The 20,926-nt window shown below is 33.8% G+C and overlaps 1 long non-coding RNA gene across 1 annotated transcript in view; it reads right to left on the bottom strand.

Annotated features, from left to right (window-relative positions):
- The window catches only part of LOC119621074 (uncharacterized), a 90,872-nt gene that overhangs the window by 44,731 nt on the left and 25,215 nt on the right, over window positions 1–20,926 (bottom strand). The gene's annotated exons all lie outside the window — the stretch shown is intronic.

Genomic DNA, 20,926 nt, shown 5'->3' with positions numbered 1-20,926 from the left:
CCCTCCCTTCCACAACATACAAGAGGGCCCCGAACAATGCGAGTGCTTGCCTTTTATAGCCCGAGGTAAATAGGATAGTAAAGTTACAGAGGAACAAGGGAATTCTTTTGGTTACAGCATTACAATTGGTTTACATTTTAAGTTATACATTTAGTAGATTTTCTATTGGTTCCCACGCTTTCAGTAAAACCTCAAACGGCTGTGTCATTATCGGGGATTTTCCAGGTGGTGTTTGTACTGGGCTCAGGAAATTGAGAGATATATGGTGGGATGTGTTTGTACTGGGCTCAGAAAGTTGAGAGATATATGGTGTTTGTACTGGGCTCAGGAAATTGAGAGATATGTGGTGGGAAGTGTTTGTACTGGGCCTGTTTGTGTTGAGCCGGGGGCTGAGGAATGTGCTTTGTGTTGAGCCCGGGGCTGAGGAATGTGCTTGATTTCTTTCAAAAGGCCTCAGAATTATTGAGCTGTCCTCACCCCTCCCCTAGTTTTATTTTGAAACATGTTTTTTAATGACCCAGTTTTTCTGTTCTTGCCTTCAGGCCATCAAACTCCAAATTGTCATGCAACCAGAGCCTCCGATGATAGCCTTTTTTGCTGAGAACCCTTAGATAAGCCTCTGAGGGATCTGACAGTAGTTTTGCAAAACAGCGCCCCCTGTCAGCAGGAAGCAGTTAAGATCGGTCTTCATCCTTATTCTAACAGCAGTTACATGTACTTCTTTAGAGGGGAAAGTGAGACAGCCAGGTGGGAGGGGAGTCCCTGGAAACACTCCAACTGACCTGCACACTGGGAATGTGCACCGGGGTGGAGACACAGAAGTTCACCTCCTTTGCATCAGGGAGGAGACTCAATCCTCTTCCTGTGTGGAAACTGGGATTCTAATGGCCAGGCATGAAGCGTTCTAGCAGGGACTGTGGCCTAGCTAGAGTCCCTGTTTCCCCCTTTTCTTGCTTTTCACCAAATAAAACCATCTCTTACTCACCATTCAAATTGTCTGTGAGCCTGAATTTTTGTGGTCTTAGGACAAAGAACCCCGTTTTTAGCTGAACAAAAGAAAACTCCTGCAACAATAATATGTACATTTCACAACAAATGATGGAGATATAAAATTGAACAACAGTGACCACAAATCATCTCATTTTGATTGATTTTTTATTGATCACTGTTTGGAATCAGCTGTTTAAGTCCAGGTGCCAACTAAGTCAATTGATTACTGATTGATAAGTGACAATTTTTATCAATTAGTATCTTTTTATAAAATGTTTAAGTTCAGAATAAAAATAAGTTAAGTACTCCCTCTGCACATACAAGCACATGGGAGGAGCTCCAATATGCTCAAGGAAGTTGGCAAATTATTCTTGGAGGAGATGATTCTTTCATTAAACCATATTGTCAGTGTAGTTTTATTTTGAAAATAATTTTTCCCTAAATAAAATATCCAATCTAAAATTATGTGTAAATGTATGATAGACATGCATGGATTTTTATTATTGACCCCATTCAAGGTTTGTTGATCTTATCACTCAGGCCAATTGTGACCAGTCTATTTAAGATCGGGTCCCATTCTCTCTGAATTTGCATTCCCCTTTACTTGGCTCTTCTTTCTCTTTTCCCCAGGCACTTATAACTTCTATGTACTATGTGCTTTACTCTTTTACTAGGTTATTTTGTTTATTGTCTGTCTTCTTCAATAAAATGTGGTATCTACAAGGCTGAACATTTTGTCTGTACTTTTATTACAGTCTTCTAGATTCTTAGAACATAATAGGCATCACTTTTTGAAAGGAAAAAATAATTAAAAGCAATTTGATAAATTTTTATTGAATAAATAGATGATTGAAAAGTAATCAAAGAGGAGGATATGAATGAATGATATATTTAATAATACTTACATTGTATCAAATATTGTACTATGTACTTTGAAAACATTATCTAATTTCATTTTCATAATAACCTCATAAAATATCTACTCTGCTCATATTCTTTTAAAGATAAACATAATGAATCACAGAAAAGTTTAGTTACCACCCAAGGCCACACTGCAAATGAATCTAGAGCCGGTATTGATTGACTTATTTTACTGATTTGAGTAAAAAAAAGAAAGACAGACAGAAATAGAGATAGAGGGAGAGACAGAGAAAAAAACAGACCCTATCATTAGATGTAATAAAATGGAGACCTTTATAACTGAATAACTTTTTAAAATATTTTCTTGAGCTAATGAAATTTTAGAATTGGAAAATAATTTGAAAAAATTTTTCTGATTTATTTTTTTCAATGAGAAAAATCAAGGCCAGGTGCAATGAGGATTTGGAAAGAATCTATATATATAAAAAAATCCACAGACACACTCACATACACAAATGTACACCCAAGTCATTCATTTCATTATATCACTCATCTTCCAAGTTATGAAGTAAAGTAAAATTGTAACTGAATTTTAAATAATTGTTGTACATGGAAATACTGCATATTTCTATACATAAATTATATCGATCTGCAGTAGCAAATGAGGCAAATGCAAAATTGATTGACATGCGTAAAATCGATTTTCTTAGAAACAGATGATTTTTATTTATTGAGGATTTAATTATCACTTGCTACATGCAGCATACCTATCACTAGGCATTCGGAATAAAGAAAGAAATGATACATTTTCTGACATTTAAAACTTCTGGACTAAGAAAATAATATGTGTTAACAAATAATATATTTTTAAATAGCAATACATCTTAAGGAAGAAAAAGATAAAGCCTACTTTTCAGGGAAATTTAAAATCAACCACCCAAGTTATCAGGTTTTTATCCCAAAGTAGAAACCAAATCAAATGCCTCAATCTATGTTAAAAATTAGAGCAAACATTTGGAGAAGAACGACTCTATATATTCCATACAAACCCTGAAGAACAAAACATACTGCTGTAACCTAATTTATTAAACCTTTTATTATGGCAGATATTATATAAAATTATTCCTGGCCTGTTAACATTTAAAAGTAACTGAACTTCATGGACTGAAAATTTAAGCCTAAGGACAAGTCATCTCTGGAGAAAAATACAACAAGGGAAGCTAGTTTGTTGAAGCGCCCTGGCCTCTATGGGCCATTGTAAGACATCCATAGTAAGTTTTTTTGCCTTTTTTTTTTTTTTTTTTTATTGGTCTACATAGCTGTTGTATTTGTTGTATTTGTCTGTCCAGGAATTGTGACAAAATAAAAGGATTTTTTAAAAATTTCCCATTAAAGATGCCTTCTACTCTTATAATTAGTTGTATTTTAATACAGACGCCCATTTTGCTTTACGTTTGATTGTAAATTAATGTTCCAACATTTTAAATCACCTACAGTTGTCTTTTGTGAGAATTATCAATGTAGTAGCATTTGCACATTAATGCACGTATCAGTCTCAGAAAATACATTGATGTAAATTTTCAGTTGGTGATTACAGATTGAAAACTGTAATAAACTTAAACCTCCACTTCAATGCAACTCACCCTAGAGTAGAAAGTTACAAACTTGCAGCATTGTGTACCGTCACTCAGTAGTTAAAAATATTTAAATCTTTTAACTATATGGTACTTTTCCTATGAGGTAGTCCTAAAAATTACTTATTCAACAGATATTTAATGCATACATTCTGTATTCTAGGCACTTTAATAGGTACTTATACATGAACAAGATGGGTAAAATATTGAATCATATGTTTTACAAAAAACTTATTTTTTTTAAGAAAAACGTTTTAAAAAGACTGATAAAATGGTTTCCAACAATAAACAGATAAACAGATTATAACATACATCAGTGGGCAAAAGTACTACAGAAAAAAATAAGTCCAGGAAGGGGTAAAGTGCCACTTTTATTTTGTACAATATGATCAAGGGAAGAAAAGATAATGAGAAAATATTTGATCAGAGACCCACAAAAAGTATGAGAAAAATAGTGTGGAAACTTGGAGGAAGCATCTTTTAGGCAAAAAAGGCCCTAAGACTGGAGGCCAAATGTTAGGAATTTTCCATAAAGGTGCGAGTAATAAATGGAACAATAATTGAGGTTAAGAAAGTTTTTTTTTTTTTTTTCTTTCTTAGAACAGGACATATCAGAGACTATTTGTATGCTCTTGGGAAATGATCCAGTAAAAAATAAAAAAATAAAAAATATGATTTGGGAATATTCAGGAATACAAGTGACAATTGATAGTGAAATATCCTTGTTAAAGGAAGATGAAATAGAACCTAGGGCAGAAAGGAAGGATGAACCTCAGATTAAAACAAGGATAGCGCATCTATCGTAGTAAGAGTGAAGCTGTGGATTCAGAGAATAGTAGTTTTAGTATGCCTTTTTGGATACTTTTTTTCTGAAAGTTTCTATTTTCTGAAAGAAATAGAATCAATATCATTAGCTGAGATTGATGGATGTGATAGTAGAAGTGTGATGAGAGGAAAGGTGTGAAATAGTTATGTGGAGAGAAGAAAACCAACAGCTAGGGAAATGAAGTCACATTGTTAAACAACACTAACATTTCACTAATGATTACTGATTAGGAGTAAACTGAGGTGGCTTGAAATAATTATGAGTTTTCTTCTGGCCACATTTACCTTTTAAGTTCAGAAGAAAAGCACGTGGAGAGATGGTTATGACCATCGTAAGATAAGACAAGAGGAGAGAAATATGGATAAAATTATCTGCAAGGAAGCAATTACATTAACAGGCCATATATGGAATCTAAGACAGGTAAAAATAAAAGTGACAAGGTGAGGGCATGAGGGACATTAAAATGTTGTTGAATTAAAGTAGGGAAGGTTCTGGTAGAGTGAGAGGAAATTGGAGCCGAGTTCAAGAAGAAAGGTACAAAAGTAGCAGAGGTATTTTAAAAACAAAATGCTTGAAAATAAGATGACAGAAAGACTGTAATTATTTGTAATGACAAGGTTATAGTCTATATGGAAATCAAAATGATTAATCATTATGGCAAGAACAGTATAAGAGAAAGTGAGAGTAAACTGAGTTTTGAAATAGCCAGACAGAGATAGTGCCTTTGGGAGTCCATAGTTGTTGCTATAGGAGCAACAGTGGATAATATCCGATGGCCTGTGCTTCAAGGATGGAACTTTTGTGTATGAGAGGCAGAAAACTGTTCCTTTTAGGGAGAAGCAAGCATGATGCATATTGGAGGCTTTCATGTCATCTCTAAGCCTAGTGATATGAGGACTGTGGGAGAGTAGCCATATTTAAGAGGAGCAAAGAGAAAGTCATGTCTCCAAGAGAGAAGCAAATTTCAGGTAGAACAGGAAGGAGAAGTGGAAGGAAATGTTTGAAAAAGAAGTTGGAAATACAGGAAGTTTTGTTTATGTCAGAACATGAGTTCTATAGAATATCATAGAAGGTTTTATGGACTTATTTATGGGTGACAAATAGACTTAGATGGGGCCAAACAGAGTCAGGTAAAGCAGGGACTCAGTTAGTGAGGGATGACTGAGTAGGTGGTTCAAGTCTCACTGTGAGAAGTGATGCAAAGAAGAATGTAGGGTTTGATAGGATTTGCCCTGAAGGTCTCTGGGGGAAGATTATGCTGTTGAAGGTATGAGTGTGGAGGACAAGAAGCAAGTGGAAAGCTTCTCAACAGCCTGATGTGCTCTGAGGTCTCTTTCTTTACTCCTGTTTAATAGAATTATTTATATTTCTTGTTGGATTAACTATTGTGTTTTAGGTATTGATCTGTTCTGACAACTTATATAACACCTTGAAGAGAAAAATATAGTCTTTTTTTTTAACATGTCCTCACAGTATTAACTATGTAAAGTGCTCATTACATTATGACTTGGTTGATTCTAGATTATTTTAGTGGCAATGTATTTTCCTTATCTTAAAGTAAAAATAATTTGGACTTATATTTATACTTTATCAAGCAGGAAATTGTTTAAATATATAAGCTACATATATTGAAAACCAAATCTTCCATGTAATCATTATCAGAAGATCCACATTATTTGAACACACTATGCTGGTATAAAAAACAGTTTCCCCAAGATGAAAAAAATAAGCCTAAGGCATTTTACCTGACACTAATACTAGCATCCTCTTCCAAGAATGACCTAGTTTCTTGATTATAGAGAAAGTAAGTAAAAACACATTCTTTACCCATTTTTGGGACAACCCTCGCATTCCAAAGTAAAAGAATTTCAGCCCCTTCATTTATGCCTTGTAGCACTGCACAACTTCCACAGCCTTTCCCTGAACAAAGATGAGAAATATACCAAAAGGCCACAATGTAGAAGCCTAACTCATCATTGTTTGGAAGGTGAAAAGAAGGGTTCATCTTCCAAAAATGGAAAGGTTCAAATGCTGTCCTTAGAGGGATTAGGAGAATGGAGGGGCAACAACGGAAATGCTCATCTATATATAATTAAAGCAAGAGTGACAGCTATCAATTGATTTCAACTCTATTAACATTCATATCCATAAAGAGTAGAGCAATTTCTCATAACTCAGCAGTGCCCATAACCCACCTGGCCACAAAGCTTCATTTTTACTTAATAAGGTTTGAAACATGATGTACAAAAATAACAAAGAAGAGCATCCTTCCATATAAATCTAATATTTATCTTTTTTTTATTTGTATTAAATGCAACTGCTTCTTTAATTTGAATATGAACATATGGTAAGAAAACCCAAAGGTAAATAAAATGCAAATCACTACCTACGCAACCATTATTTGATTATTGCTCATTTTCTCCGTCTCCTTTAAATTATCAGAATGCTAAACAATGTCCCCAACTGAGACACCAGCTAGCAGCCTTCTGGCATTGCTAACCTATCTTCATCATATAGTTCTCTTTTTAATTGATTCTCTGCCTGTAAGACCTTATCAATAATGAAGTTACAGATTTGTAGAATATACAAATATTTGTGTTTCTCATTTTTTCTCCAGAGTAAACACATGAATATCTGTGCATTATTCTAAATCAATTAAACTTTCCACTTGCCAGTAAAAGTAGAAAGGTCAAACTCCTTTAAATAAGGCGTAAAAACAGGTGCTCAATGGTTAAAATTAATTTTCCTAAACAGAGGGATGAGTAACTATAAACAATATAAACAATATCAATAGTGTTGCTCAGGAAATTACAATGACATTTCAATAAATACCTATCTCTTATAAGTGGGGGTGGGGCTGTGGGAAGGAGACAGCCATAGCATTTTTGTGGAGCTAATACACAGGCATTTGAAAACTATGTAAACAAAACAATCAGAAATGGGAAAAGCCTTTTGTAACATTTATTTCTTTATATATATTATATACTATATATTATATATATGTGTGTGTGTGTGTATATTTATATTATATATATATTAGACAGAGTCTCACCCTGTCGCCCCATCTAGAGCTCAGTAACACAATCTCAGGTCACTGCAACCTCCGCCTCCCAGATTCAGCCTATTCTCCTGTCTCAGCCTCCCATTGCTGGGATTACAGGCACACACCACCGCATCCAGCTAATTTTTGTATTTTTAGTGGAAATGGTGTTTTACCATGTTGATCAGGTTGGTCTAGAACTACTGACCTCAAGTGATCCACCTGCTTTGGCCTCCCAAAGTGCTGGGATTACAGGTGTGAGCCACTGCCCCTGGCCAACATGTATTTCAAATATAGGAAAACCATAGCCACAACAGGTATTGACCTTGCGAAGATAAATTTCAAGTGGCAATATCTGATATACACAAGTTATGTAAAAAGAAGTCATGTTAAAATTAGGTTCTATGAATAGAAAATGGAAAACTTTGATCTAATTGGTAAAATTGGTGATTTGAATTAGTTATGAGTTTTAATCAAAGGAATGCAAAACTGTATTTTTCAAGTGATTAGTAATCTAACCTAATTAATTATTATCTAATAAATGTTTTAATCAGTAGATAGGAAAAGTTCTGATGTGTTACAATTGCTTTTGTAAATAGGTGATTTTAAAATGTTTGAAACACTTCGACTATTTTTAACCCCAGCCCACTCTTATAATGTTTAAAATACACAATTTGCAGTCAAACCTGTTAGTTGAGATTTTCAATAAAAATATATTCTTAAGGTATGCAAATAAGCTAAGCTAGCTTTCCTTGTTTCGTTACTCTCGGGATCCCTATACTGTTGCTAATGTAAAGTAAAGGTGTTCAAAAACATGTCCTTTTACATTATTTCTCTGCTCCCTTCTCTCACATTTTATTTTATTTTATTTTTTTTGTAGATTGTCTTTCTTTTACCTCTTGTGTTTCTGCACAAATATTGATTCTGTAGATCCTTCTAAAAGCAGAACTTTGTTGCAGAAGAAAGCCTATGTAATTGTTGAGAGTTCAGAGGACCTAAACTGCATCCACCATTACTGCAGTTTTCTTGCACTCATGCAATTGTAGCCTGAAGATATTTGCATCTCGTTTTCAAATTTCCCTGAAGCTTTTTTGCCAATTGAAAAATTCTTCATTTTATGAGTTAGTATCTTTGGAAACCTGATTTGTTTTTTGCTTTTTATTTATTGATTATTTTATTTTTAACTTTTATTTTAATTTCATGGATACAAATGCCAGTTTGTTACGTAGTTAAATTTGTGTTATGAGGGTTTGCTGTACAGATTATTTCATCACCCAGGTATGAAGCGTAGTATCCTCTAGTTATTTTTCCTGATTATGTCCTTTCTCTCACTCTCTACCCTCCAAAAGGCCCCAGCTATATTGTTCCTCTCTGTGTGTCCATGCGTTCTCATCATTTAGCTCCCATCAATAAGTGAGAACATGCGGCATTTGGTTTTCTGTTTCTATGATAGTGTGCTAAGGATAATGGCCTCCAGCTACATCAGTATCCCTGCAACAGAAATAATCTCATTCTTTTTGATGGCGGCATAGTATTCCATGTTGTATATGTACCACATTTTCTTTATCCAGTCTATCATTGATGGGCATTTAGATTGATTCCCTTTCTATTGTGAATAGTGCTTTAACGAATATATGTGTGCATGTGTCTTTATGATAAAATGATTAATATTCCTTTGGTATATATGCAGTAATGGGGTTGCTGAGTTGAATGGTATTTCTGTCTTTAAGTCTTTGATTTCCTGATTGTCCAGTTCTCAGTCTCACCTCAGAGTAACTGGTCTACCCTCTGTTTCCTCTCACACTGTTGAGGATACCACTTTTTTTAATGTTAATAAACACACAAGCTCATATTTGGAATCCATGGAGACATAAAATTTAATTTTGCTGTGGGTTCATTTCTTTTCTTCTCAATCTCTGTTCCCCACACACATCCCCCCCCCCCCCCCAGTTTTGGTTGCTATGTAAGGCAGATCCTATTTTTCAAAAATAGTCACAACATCTACCATCCCACATGCACTCCCAGAAAACTTGCCATTTACCAACAAAAGGTGGAGTGTATACGTGTTTATATGTCTGTGTGTAATCAAACATGTTTCACTTGGTAAAATAATAATGTTGAACCAATAATACATATTATATATAACTATATATTGATTATATATTATAGATAAGTATGGCGTTTCCATCAACAGATGCTTTTTTCTTCTTTTAAAAATTGTATGTGTAAGTGTATGTGTGTATTATGTACATGTGTAGTCAAACATGTTTCACTTGGCAAAATAATAATGTTGAATCAATATTAAGTGTGTTCTACTAATACACTTAATACTGTTCCTGCATTTGTAGTGCCAAGTCACTACAGATTAAAAAGTCCTGCATCGTGGCAACAACTGAGATATATATATATCTCGATATAGATATACACACACATATTATAGCATTATATATATAACATATATAATGGCAAATATATATATACACACATATATATATAATCTATATATATGTTATTTTGAGCCAGTAAGTTTTTGGGAAGTTTAACTCAAAGAATTAAATAACTGAAATACTTTTTTGTTGTTTTAGGTGATGAATTCGGGGAAATTAAAAATTACTTCAGTAACCTCAAAAGTACTTAATGTTAACATAGTCCAATTTGTAGATATTATTTAATGGTTAGCACTTTTGTATTTCATTTAACTTTCGTGGTATTTGGTTAATAATCTAATGCTAGAAAGGCTATTAGATATGGTTATAAAATTACTGAATAATTTAGTGTTTTAAACAGAAGCACAGAATACAAAATATCAAATATGCAGGTAACTATTTTAAACATAAAAACTAGACACAGTAATATAAGTTATAGAATTATGTAATAGTGACATTTTCTTGGAGATGCATAGATATATTGCTAGTAAATATCTAAATTTTGATATATTGCTAGTAAATATCTAAATTTTATTACATCTAACTTTTAAAGTTAGATCCAAGTGATTTAGAAATTCAGATTTGTAATATGGTATAAATTGTTATTAAACTGATTTCTTTGCAAGATTCCACTACAAATTGCACCAGCTCAGTCTGAGAATATTGAAAGAATGAAATAATTTTATATTTATATATTCATTTTGACAATAATATAACTAAAATGTATATATTTTAACTATTATAACTAAAAAAGAAAAATATTCTGTAAAATGCATGGTTTAAGAGTTTTATGTTTTAGATGTAATAAAGGTGTTATGTGGAAAATATGTGAGGAGAACATAAGCATTAAAAATAAAAAAGTTAAACCCTAGATCTGGCTAGTAAATCCCTCAGGAAAAAGACTGACAATGTTGCTTATAAAGCCATCATTTGGTTTTAACTGTGGGTAAACTAATGAAAGTGAATTTAAAGACTTTTATCTGCATATTGCTTGTTTTATATACATATATACATATAACTATATACAGATATGTATTATATAGCACATATCTATATATATAATACTAATTAATAGTATTTTTACTACTTGGTATTAGGAGGAGAAGTTTTAAATATTGTTTTTAGGTCCATCTGAGCCTCACTTATATTTGAAGAAATATAAACCCAAGTTTGAACTTGTGGTTTATGTTACAGCAACATTCAAAAAAGTGCTTTTCGAATGTCTAACACCAGAAAGCAAAATCCATTGAAAAGCTTGAGTTGAAATTTTAAATATATTTTAACCTTTGTCATTTCTGTTAGCCACAGATCCCTAGAGAACAGAGGCTGATTCAAAGGCTTACATGTGGATGCTTCCTTACAGTGCAATACCAATAAAGCAGAAAGAAGGTAAAAAGGATGCAGACAGAGAATGAGGGGAAAAAATCAAAGGGAGTACTTTAATAAACTCATCAAAGCTTCTTGTGAAATGTGATTGTTTGTTCCATCTCTGTCTTCCGAGAAACCATAGGCCATAGGATTTATTGCTGGAGGAAGGGAGAAGAAATGATCCGTTCGCTGCCTTTCACCCTCTGCTCTTACTGCTCAAAGTCCCCACTATGGGACACAGTTGCCAACACTCTGGGTTATGTTTTTATGATAGTATATAAACATAGTTGACAATTTCTCCTTTTTCAGTTGGTGCCACGATGCAAGACTTTTTAATGTGCAGTTACTTGGCACTACAAACGAAGGAACAGTATTAACTGTTTTAGGAGAACACACTTATTATTGATTCAACATTATTATTTTACCAAGTGAAACATGTTTGATTACACATGTATATATACACACATACACACACACACACACTTTTTCAAAAGAAGAAGCATCTGTTGATGAAAACGCAATATTTATATACTTTCTTCATTTAAAGGAGTATATTTCAAATCTAAATATTTTTAACTTTCTCATAATTCTCTCTTTATCCCCAAAAAAGTTCATCATGAATAATAAGTTTCAAGAAATCCCCCTTTGGTTACAAAATAATTCATGGTCAAAAGATAAAATTTAGAATTATGAGATTCCGTGGCCACTCCAAATTAAAAGTTTTGGAATGGGACAGCTATTAAACTTTGCCTCCTAGTAATTTCAAGCCTCTTCTTTGTATTAAAAATAACAGGCAGGCATATTAACACTTCATGATTAGTAAAATGGGTTTTCAAAGTGCTACTTGCAGGTGTAATGTTATTATTCAATTGATAATGTATGCATTTCTCTATAAATATCAACATACTTTAAAGGTGCAAACAGATTTATGCCCTTTAATTCTAAAATATTAGACAAAAAATCCAAAAAGAAAAATTACAGATAATTGTAATTTGAAATTTAAATCTTGTGCTTTTCAAAAGACAATGTTAAAGAAATGAAAATCAATTCAAACACTGGAAAAAATATTTGCCAAATAGGCATGCGATAAACATTGTATGTAAAAATAAATAGAGATTTCTTATAATTACATAAGATGAAAAGTGTATTAGCTCATTCTCACACTGCTATATAGAAATACCCGAGACGGGGTAATTTATGAAGAAAAGAGGTTTAATTGACTCACAGTTTTACATGGCTGGGGAGGACTCAGGAAACTTACAACCATGGGGAAAAGAAGCAGGCACATTTAATAGGGCGGCAGGGAAGAGAGAGTGCATGAGTGCAAGAGAGAGCAGGAAAAACTGACTTAAATCACCCAATCTCAAGAGAACTAATTCACTCTCACAAGAACAGCATGGGAGAAACTGCCCCCATGATCCAAGCACCTCCCACCAGTTCTCTCCCTCAACACCTAGTGATTATAATTCAAGATGAGATTTGGGTGGAGACAAATAATTATTCCCCTGGTCCCTCCCAAAACTCATGCCCTCACATTTCAAAACTAATCATCCCTTCTCAACAGTCCCCCAAAGGCTTAACCCATTCCAGCATTAACCCAAAAGTCCAAGCCCAAAGTCTCATCTGAGACAAGGCAACTTCCTTCTGCCTAGGAGCCTGTAACATCAAAAGCAAGTTAGTTACTTCCAAGATACAATGGGGTTACAGGCATTGGGTACATACACACATTCCAAATGGGAGAAATTGACCAAAACAAAGGGACTATAAGCCCCATGCAAGTCCGAAATCCAGTGGGGCCGTTATTAAACCTTTAAGCTCCAGCATAAAATCCCTTGAATTCATGTCTCACATCTAAGACATGCTTATGCAAAGGGTGGGTTTCCACAGCCTTGGGCAACTTTGACCCTGTGGCTTTGTAGGGTAGAGGTTACAGTTCCCCAAACCCCCATCTGCTTTCATGGCTAGTGTGGAGTGTCTGCAGCTTTTCCGGGTGCATGGTTCAAGCTGTCAGTGGATCTACAATTCTGGGGTCTGGAGGATGCTGGCTCTCTTTTCAAACCTCCACTAGGCAGTGTTCCAGTGGGGGATCTGTGCTGCATCTCCAACCCCATATTTTCCCTTTGCACAGCCCTGGCAGAGGTTCTCCATGAGGGCTCCTCCCCTGCTGCACATCTCTGCCTGGACATCCAGGTGTTTCCATATATCCTCTGAAGTCTACACAGAGGTTTCCAAACCTTAATTCTTGTCTTCTGTGCATTTACAGGACCACACCATGTGGAGGCTGCTAAGGGTGGGGGCTTACACCCTCTGAAGCAATGGTGTGAGCTGTACCTTGGCTTCTTGTAGCCATGACTGTAGTTGCTGGGACAGAGAGCACCAAGTTCTGGGGCTACACATAGTAGGGCGACCCTGGACCTGGATCACTAAATCATTATTCCTTCCCAGACCTGTAGGCCTGTGATGGGAAGGGCTGCCACAAAAGTCTCTGACCTGCCCTGGAGACATATTTCACATTGTCTTGGCAATTTACATTTTGTTCCTCATTACTTATGCAAATTTCTGCAGCTGGCTTGAATTTCCCTCCAGAAAATGGGTTTTTCTTTTCTATCACATCATCAGGTTATACATTTTGCATTCTTTTATGCTCTGCTTCTCTTTTAAACATAAGTTCAAATTTCATACCATCTCTGTAAAGTTCATAGTTACACAGATCTCTAGGGCAGGGGCAAAATGGTGCCAGCCTCTTTGCTAAAGCATAGCAAGAGTGACCTTTGCTCCAATTCTCAACAAGGTCCTCATCTTCATTTGAGACCACCTCAGTCTGGAGTTCATTGTTTATATTACTATCCATATCATATTTTGTTCAAAACTATTCAACACATCTCTAGGAAGTTCCAAACTTCCCCACATCTTATCTTCTGCTCTCTCCAAACTGTTCCAACATCTGCCTGTTACCCAGTTCCAAAATTGCTTCCACATTTTTGTGTATCTTTATAGTAGTATCCCACTCCTGGTACCAATTTCCCGTATTAGTTCATTCTCACACCGCTATATAGAAATACCTGAGACTGGCTAATTTATATAGAAAAGAGGTTTAATTGACTCACAATTCCACTGGTTGGGGAGGTCTCAGGAAACTCACAATCATCTGGGAAGGAAGCAGACACATCTTACATGGCAGCAGGCAAGAAAGAGTGCAAGAGAGAGAAGTAAAACCACCTTAGAAAACCATCAGATCTCATGAGAACTCACGCACTATCATGAGAACAGTATGGGTGTCACCATGCCCATGATCTAATCACCTCTCACCCTGTCTCTCCCTCAATACCTGGGATTACAATTCGAGATGAGATTTTGGTGGTGACACAAAGCCTAACCATCTCAACAAGCAACCTAACCAAAAATGGACCAAAGTACTAAGCAGTCACGTTGCCAAGAAAGATATGAGAATGTTCAATAAGTTCATGCAAATTTACACCTTATTATCCATTAGAGATACATAAATTAAAACTATAATGCAGTACTACTGCATATTCATTGTAATGGCTAAAATTAAACAGACTGACAATAACGAATGTTAATGAGGATAATAAGGAAACCAAACTGCTGTTTTGCATTTGTGGAAATGCAAAATGCACGGCCACTTTGAAACAGTTTAGATATTCCTTATTGATAAGGTAAATACGTATTTACTTCATCACATAGTGACCCCATTATTAGGTATTTACCTTAGACAAATGAAAATATTGATTCACATAAATAATATGAATGTTCTTAGTGACTTTATTCATCATAGCTCCTGAAAACAGTTCAAATGTCCATCAACTGATGAATGGATACCTGTATTGTGTTATATCTACATATATCTACATATCTATAAAATTAAGAATTACTCGGAAATAAAACATAATTACTGATGGTCACAACAATATGAATGAAACTCAAAAATTTTGTACTAAATTAAAGAAACCAGATACAACACACTATGTCATTTGAGCCCACGTGGAAAATTCTAGGAAATGTAAAAATCATAGTGATAAGAACATGTGGTTGCTAGAGTACAGGATTGGGAAGGACTTCGATTAAAAAGTATATGTGGGAACATTTTAGGTAAAGGAAAGGTTTTATTTCATGATTTTGATGATGGTTAACACAGCTACACATATTTGTTACAACACGTCAAATTAGTGATTTTGTTGGATTAAAATTACACCTCAAAAAAGCTGATTTTAAAAATCAACAAAAGTAGTCAATTATGGAGGAGAATACAAATTTGGCCAGGGATTTACTAAATTAGACATACTGACATTAATTTTTTTACTAGATTAATTATTTTAATTAATCACATCTTAATGTTTCTTTTTAATTATATCTAAACTAATCAATTATCTAAAGGACATAAAATACGGTTTCATATTTCAGTTGGTATAGAGATAATTTTACATGGAGGATGATTCTTACCATTTTTCATTTATGATAATGTTGCTGAATTTCCCTTTGGTGACGTAAAACCAGAAGAGGCAGGTTTCAGGCAAGATCCTCCATACTATCTCACAGGCCAGACCACATGCCTTTACAAAACTTGGTCTGGCAGGCCTCACTGAAGAAAGCTGCCTTCACCACACCAGATATGGTGCGCAGTGAGTGCATCGCAGTCTCTGAAGAGAAGTTCAGTCAAAGACCCGACCTATCATCCCTGCTAGGCCTTCTCTTAGGCATGCATGCCTGTGTATGGGGCCTAGGCACCTCCATTCCAAGGTCTACTGTATGGGGCCCCCACCGTTGAGGCCTTTCTCAGGTACCTCTGCTAAGAACTCTTTGTCTGATATCCATGAATATAGTTTTTCACTTCTCAGTATTTGTCTGCTTTTGGCTTTTTCCCCTGACCTTATTCTTAGCCTTTAAGTAGAGAAAACATGAGGAGGCTTTTGTTCAGGGTGAGCTGATTCTTCCGACTTCAGTGTCTGTGTTGAAGTAAAACCTTTACCTGATGTCATTTCATGGGGAAAACAGAACATTAAGGGAGCTGTTGCCTTCATTCTGGCTTCTTGGGTACGCTACATAAATAAGTAAATAGTGCCTTGAACTATTATTTTCAGTTTGGCTTATGGACCTAATTGACTGCCTCAACACTTAGCAGCTCTCAGTTCTTGATAAAACATAATTTAATATAAATAAAAGAAAAAGAAATACTATCAAAAACTGTGTGCAGACAGACACACATTAAGGATCTATAAACCAAATATTTGAATTCGGTAACAATTCTATAGCTATTTTTTTCGTCACACAGATTTCCATTGTATCTCTAATGGTGTCATGGTAATTGGATGGAAGTAATAGCCATTTGCACACTTTCTTAAATGTGTTCTTCAATGACTGGAATTGTCTATAATCTAAAGAAATTATACAATAGAACATATATTTTTTAAGTAAATAGAAAAAATACTATTATAAAAAGTTAATATGCACAAATGAGACAGCCCCTCCTCAAACCCATGATTCCTTAATGTTTGTAAGAAAATGCATATATATTTGTATTATTATTGTTACTAATTCTGATCCAAGGTTTTTGAAATTTTGTCACAAATGAGTTCAAAGTTTATTATAGCCTTATTTAATAATATAAAATTAAAAGCAATTGGCAGATAGGCATGTTAACTACCTGTTTTAATAGAAAACTTAGGCAATTTGAAAGGAAAACATTATTATTAATTTTAAAAACACTTTATCAGAAATATGTGAATAAGTATCAAAAGAAAGCTATTAGAATGATTCCTTTTTGCTGAAAGACTACAAAATCCTACTGATGCTGAAACAGCTACTGAATGGTCAGCAATTTTCTCAAATTGCCAAACATTATTACAAATGATCCATACTGTGACAACTCCTTTATATTGAGAAGATCTTTAGGGAAAACCAAAAAAATTGAGTGCAGAGTCATGCAGATTTTTTCTTCTCCAGTCATGTAATTGCTTAGAAAAAAAAAAAACTATAATATCACATTCAATAGTTAAATATCCAATAAAATTAGTCCATGGAGCTACATTGCAAGTTATGGTATTATATGTTTTCATATAGGCCATCTCTCAAGTGTTCAGGATTATTTTAATTTCTCTCAGAACGATTATGAAAAAAATACAAGAAAATAGTTGAAAATTTGAAATGAAAACTATGCAAGTCTCTTCAGTATGACAGTTCCATGTTACTTTTAATGGATTTGTTGCTCCCCAGCTATTTTACTTCTAGCAATAATTTGGATATTTATTTTTTAATTAAATTTAGACTTTAGAAATGACTTATACACATTTAATGCAATAATAAAACTCTTTATAGTTTTGAAAATATTCAAAACTTTTCCCTTCATTGGAAAGTTTTTCAATTAACACCTAGAGCAAAATTTTAAAAATTATGTAATTGGAAACATTCTGATTACTTCATGAAATAATGATGCCAAATTGTTAAAGTCGCTACAAGTTATATTTATTAAAGTACATGGATAAAAATGTTGTTTTGAATTCAGATTTCTTAATATGACCTTTAGATGTATGGGTGTATTACATAAACTTCTGCTTGAAATGATTTTTCTAAGTGTCAATCTTGCCTGACAGCTCCAAGGAGGCTGAAGAAACTAAGAAGCAAGATGTTATTACTTAATAAATAAATCCATAAGACAACACTAAACAACCAGAATGATAAAGGATGTAGATAAGAGCAAAGACATGGGGGTCATGCATGGGTGAAGCTGGGAAGGTTAGCATGGTCTTGTCTTCTGTTTTGATTTAGATACTTTGAGAGTAGTCTTGGTTCCCCACTTCTTAAGTATGAATAGTTATGCTTCGGTAATAAAGGTCTAATTGTAATTAACCTTACAGTTTAAGTCTTAGAATGTGGTGAATTAAGGCAGACTCTTCATTTACAGTTTTCATGCTTTAAAAAATCATGTGTGTATATATATATATATATTTTGTAAAATTTGTTTATGTCAGACTCTCTTAAACACAAATTATTTCATGGTCTTTATAACAACACTACATAAAGGAGAAGACTTTGACTCAATAGCAACAGCAAAATATAAATAAGAAAACCTGAAGACTTGTGTCCAGCAGTTTTATCAGTTTCTTATGCATCCAACTCAATAGCAAAAGACATAGAGATCCTGTGTTTCTTTGATTATATAATTATATATATACTATGTAATTATTGTATATATAAATATGTAAAACTCCACAAAAACCCTTTCACATCCTTCACACTTGTGATAAACCTCTGATAGGTTTATCACTGGTCATTCCTTAGGATTCCAGTAATTCTAATAAGACATTTTTGAAAGAACCCTTGCCAAGTAACAGCCTCTCCAACAATGAACTAAACCAATGAACTAAACCAATGAACTCCGTTTCTAAGCAGGTTATGTGAACCATTTCATTTTCACAAATAACAGCTTCTCTTTACCTTTCCTTCACCAAATGCACTGGTAGCTTGCCATTCTGTGCATTTTGGATTATAATTCTCATTTCTCATTTGCTAGTAAACACAACATATTTTGGGAAAATCTTATTTAGTGACTTTTTAGGTTGAGATTGGTTACTCTATTTAGAGCCTAAAACAAATTTCTGGGCAACAAACAAATGAAATGAGGAAAAACAAAAAGGGTCTTTATCTGTCAAGTCTGTTAATCCCATTATTTAATTCCCATAACAACAAGAACATTAATAATAATAATCATTATTGAGTATCTTCAAATTCAATAAGCACATCAATATGAATATTTCCATTGTAGAATATTTTTTATCTATGTACTTTTTCTCTAATTCTGGTTCTAAATTTGTCATGTAGGGCATCTGTGATTGAATTTCTTTATTTATTAAATGAGGGTCTTTATCTTCTTTTAAATTTACTCTAGATAAAATTTAAAGTATAAAATTACTGTTTATAACTTCATAACTTCTATAGAAACTGGTAAGTTTCTATAATGACCCTAAAAAATTTGTGTAAAATGTGGTTAAAGTAATTTTTTTATCTCAAGTCAATTCTTTGGATTCACATGGACAATAAAGATGCTTCCTTCTGTATTAATAAACCTATGTACTATATATTAAATAGTATTTTCCTAAGTAAATGTTAAGCCTAAATCTCAAAGTCATTATATAAAGTCTCAAAGGCTCTTAAATACAATGCTATTAAAGCTCTTCGACTGCTTCGTTGTTAAGAAGACAATACTTCACCTCAAACATTTTTCTAAAGTTTTATTTACATATTTTATAAGAGAGAAAGAAGGAAAGAAGGACTCTGCTAGCTGTCTCTCAAAGGAGATTTCCAATGTGTCCTTGGTTTTCCTGACAGCCTCAAGTGAGGTTCAAATCTATTTAGTGTGCTAAACTAATGCAAAAATATGAACAGCATTAACATTCTAGCTCTGGGTTAGAAGCTCATAGGAAAGCAGAGATTTATCAAAAGTGATAGACATATGTCTCTGCCAAACTGGATAGTAAAATTGGATAATAACTCAGTTAGTGAAACAATATTTAACATGGTATGCTTAGTAGTTTCTTGAGTGTAAAATACCAAAGGATCTTCAGAAATTAGACTTTCATTTTGACAAGAGTGTATTGCCTCAGCACCTACTGTCTTGCTAGTCATCAAGATAAGGAATTTAGTAGCAGTATTTAAGTCTATATCTAGTATTCAAAATTTACTAAGAATTCACCTAGACAATATGTGGAAAATGATCTCTAATATTCCCAATTGTTTGATAACTTTAGCCATAAATTAAAATGAAATTTGATTTAAATAAGTATTAATTAAACAACTTGAAATGCTCTATGTTTACACTCTGATATGACTTGCCCATCACTTTTCCAAAGGTCTCTTTCCAAATTTTATACACCTGAAAGGATAGTCTTATAGTTAAGGTGATGAAAATTTCCAGTAAAGATTGTTTCAACATTAAAGCTGTCAGGGAAACATAAGGGCAATCAGGGACCTTGATTAATTAATGCTTGCAACTGGGATCAAATTGCATAGGTCAACCTTCTCTTTCAGGGTTGATAAGAACTTAGGACTATTAATAAAGGAAGAGTGAGTGACATCAAATTAATGATGACTTTAAAGCTGCTGGGGTATTGAACTCATCAGTTGAGTTTATCCTTAATAAGAAAAACAGCAAAGAGGAATCTATGCAATTAGAAGCGGTATGCTTGCAATAAAACCAACTATTGACACCAACAGGCATAGGATATTTTATTGGAACTTAGGCACGTTGTTAAATGAATTATAAGAACTGTTATTTAAGAAATAGAGAAAATCAGTATGGAAAAAATACAAAAAACATATTTAAAATATTTTAGTAATCCTCATAGTAGTTCTAAGTATTAGAAAAGCATCAGATATCATTTGGAAACAAAATAGACATAAAGCAAATGGAAATATTTAATACCAATTTGATTTAAGAGAACATTGGATTAAATTAAAGTTGTTAGAGATAAGAATTAAGTTTGAATCTGAACGCTATGACATTGTTCACAAGTTATTTCAAGATCTGATGAAATCTTCCCAAACCAGTCACATCTCTCTTACCATCATCCCCCCTTTAATAGCCCCATATACACTGTGCTCCAGAAAATCTAATCATTCGGTTCCCCAAACTGGCTTATATTGCCTAATCATTTTCCCCCTCTATTTTTCTTTCATTTAATTAAATCATAAGAATCTTTGGTTCTTAGTTTAGATGACAGTCTAAGGAAATTTCTCTGAATTTCTTTTCAGGCTAAGAATATTTCTG

Source organism: Chlorocebus sabaeus, chromosome 7 (assembly GCF_047675955.1).
Source record: "Chlorocebus sabaeus isolate Y175 chromosome 7, mChlSab1.0.hap1, whole genome shotgun sequence".
NCBI classification, from domain to species: Eukaryota; Metazoa; Chordata; class Mammalia; order Primates; family Cercopithecidae; genus Chlorocebus; species Chlorocebus sabaeus.
The sequence above is the reverse complement of the archived record's forward strand: the minus strand, read 5'-3'. Positions and strand labels throughout refer to the sequence as shown.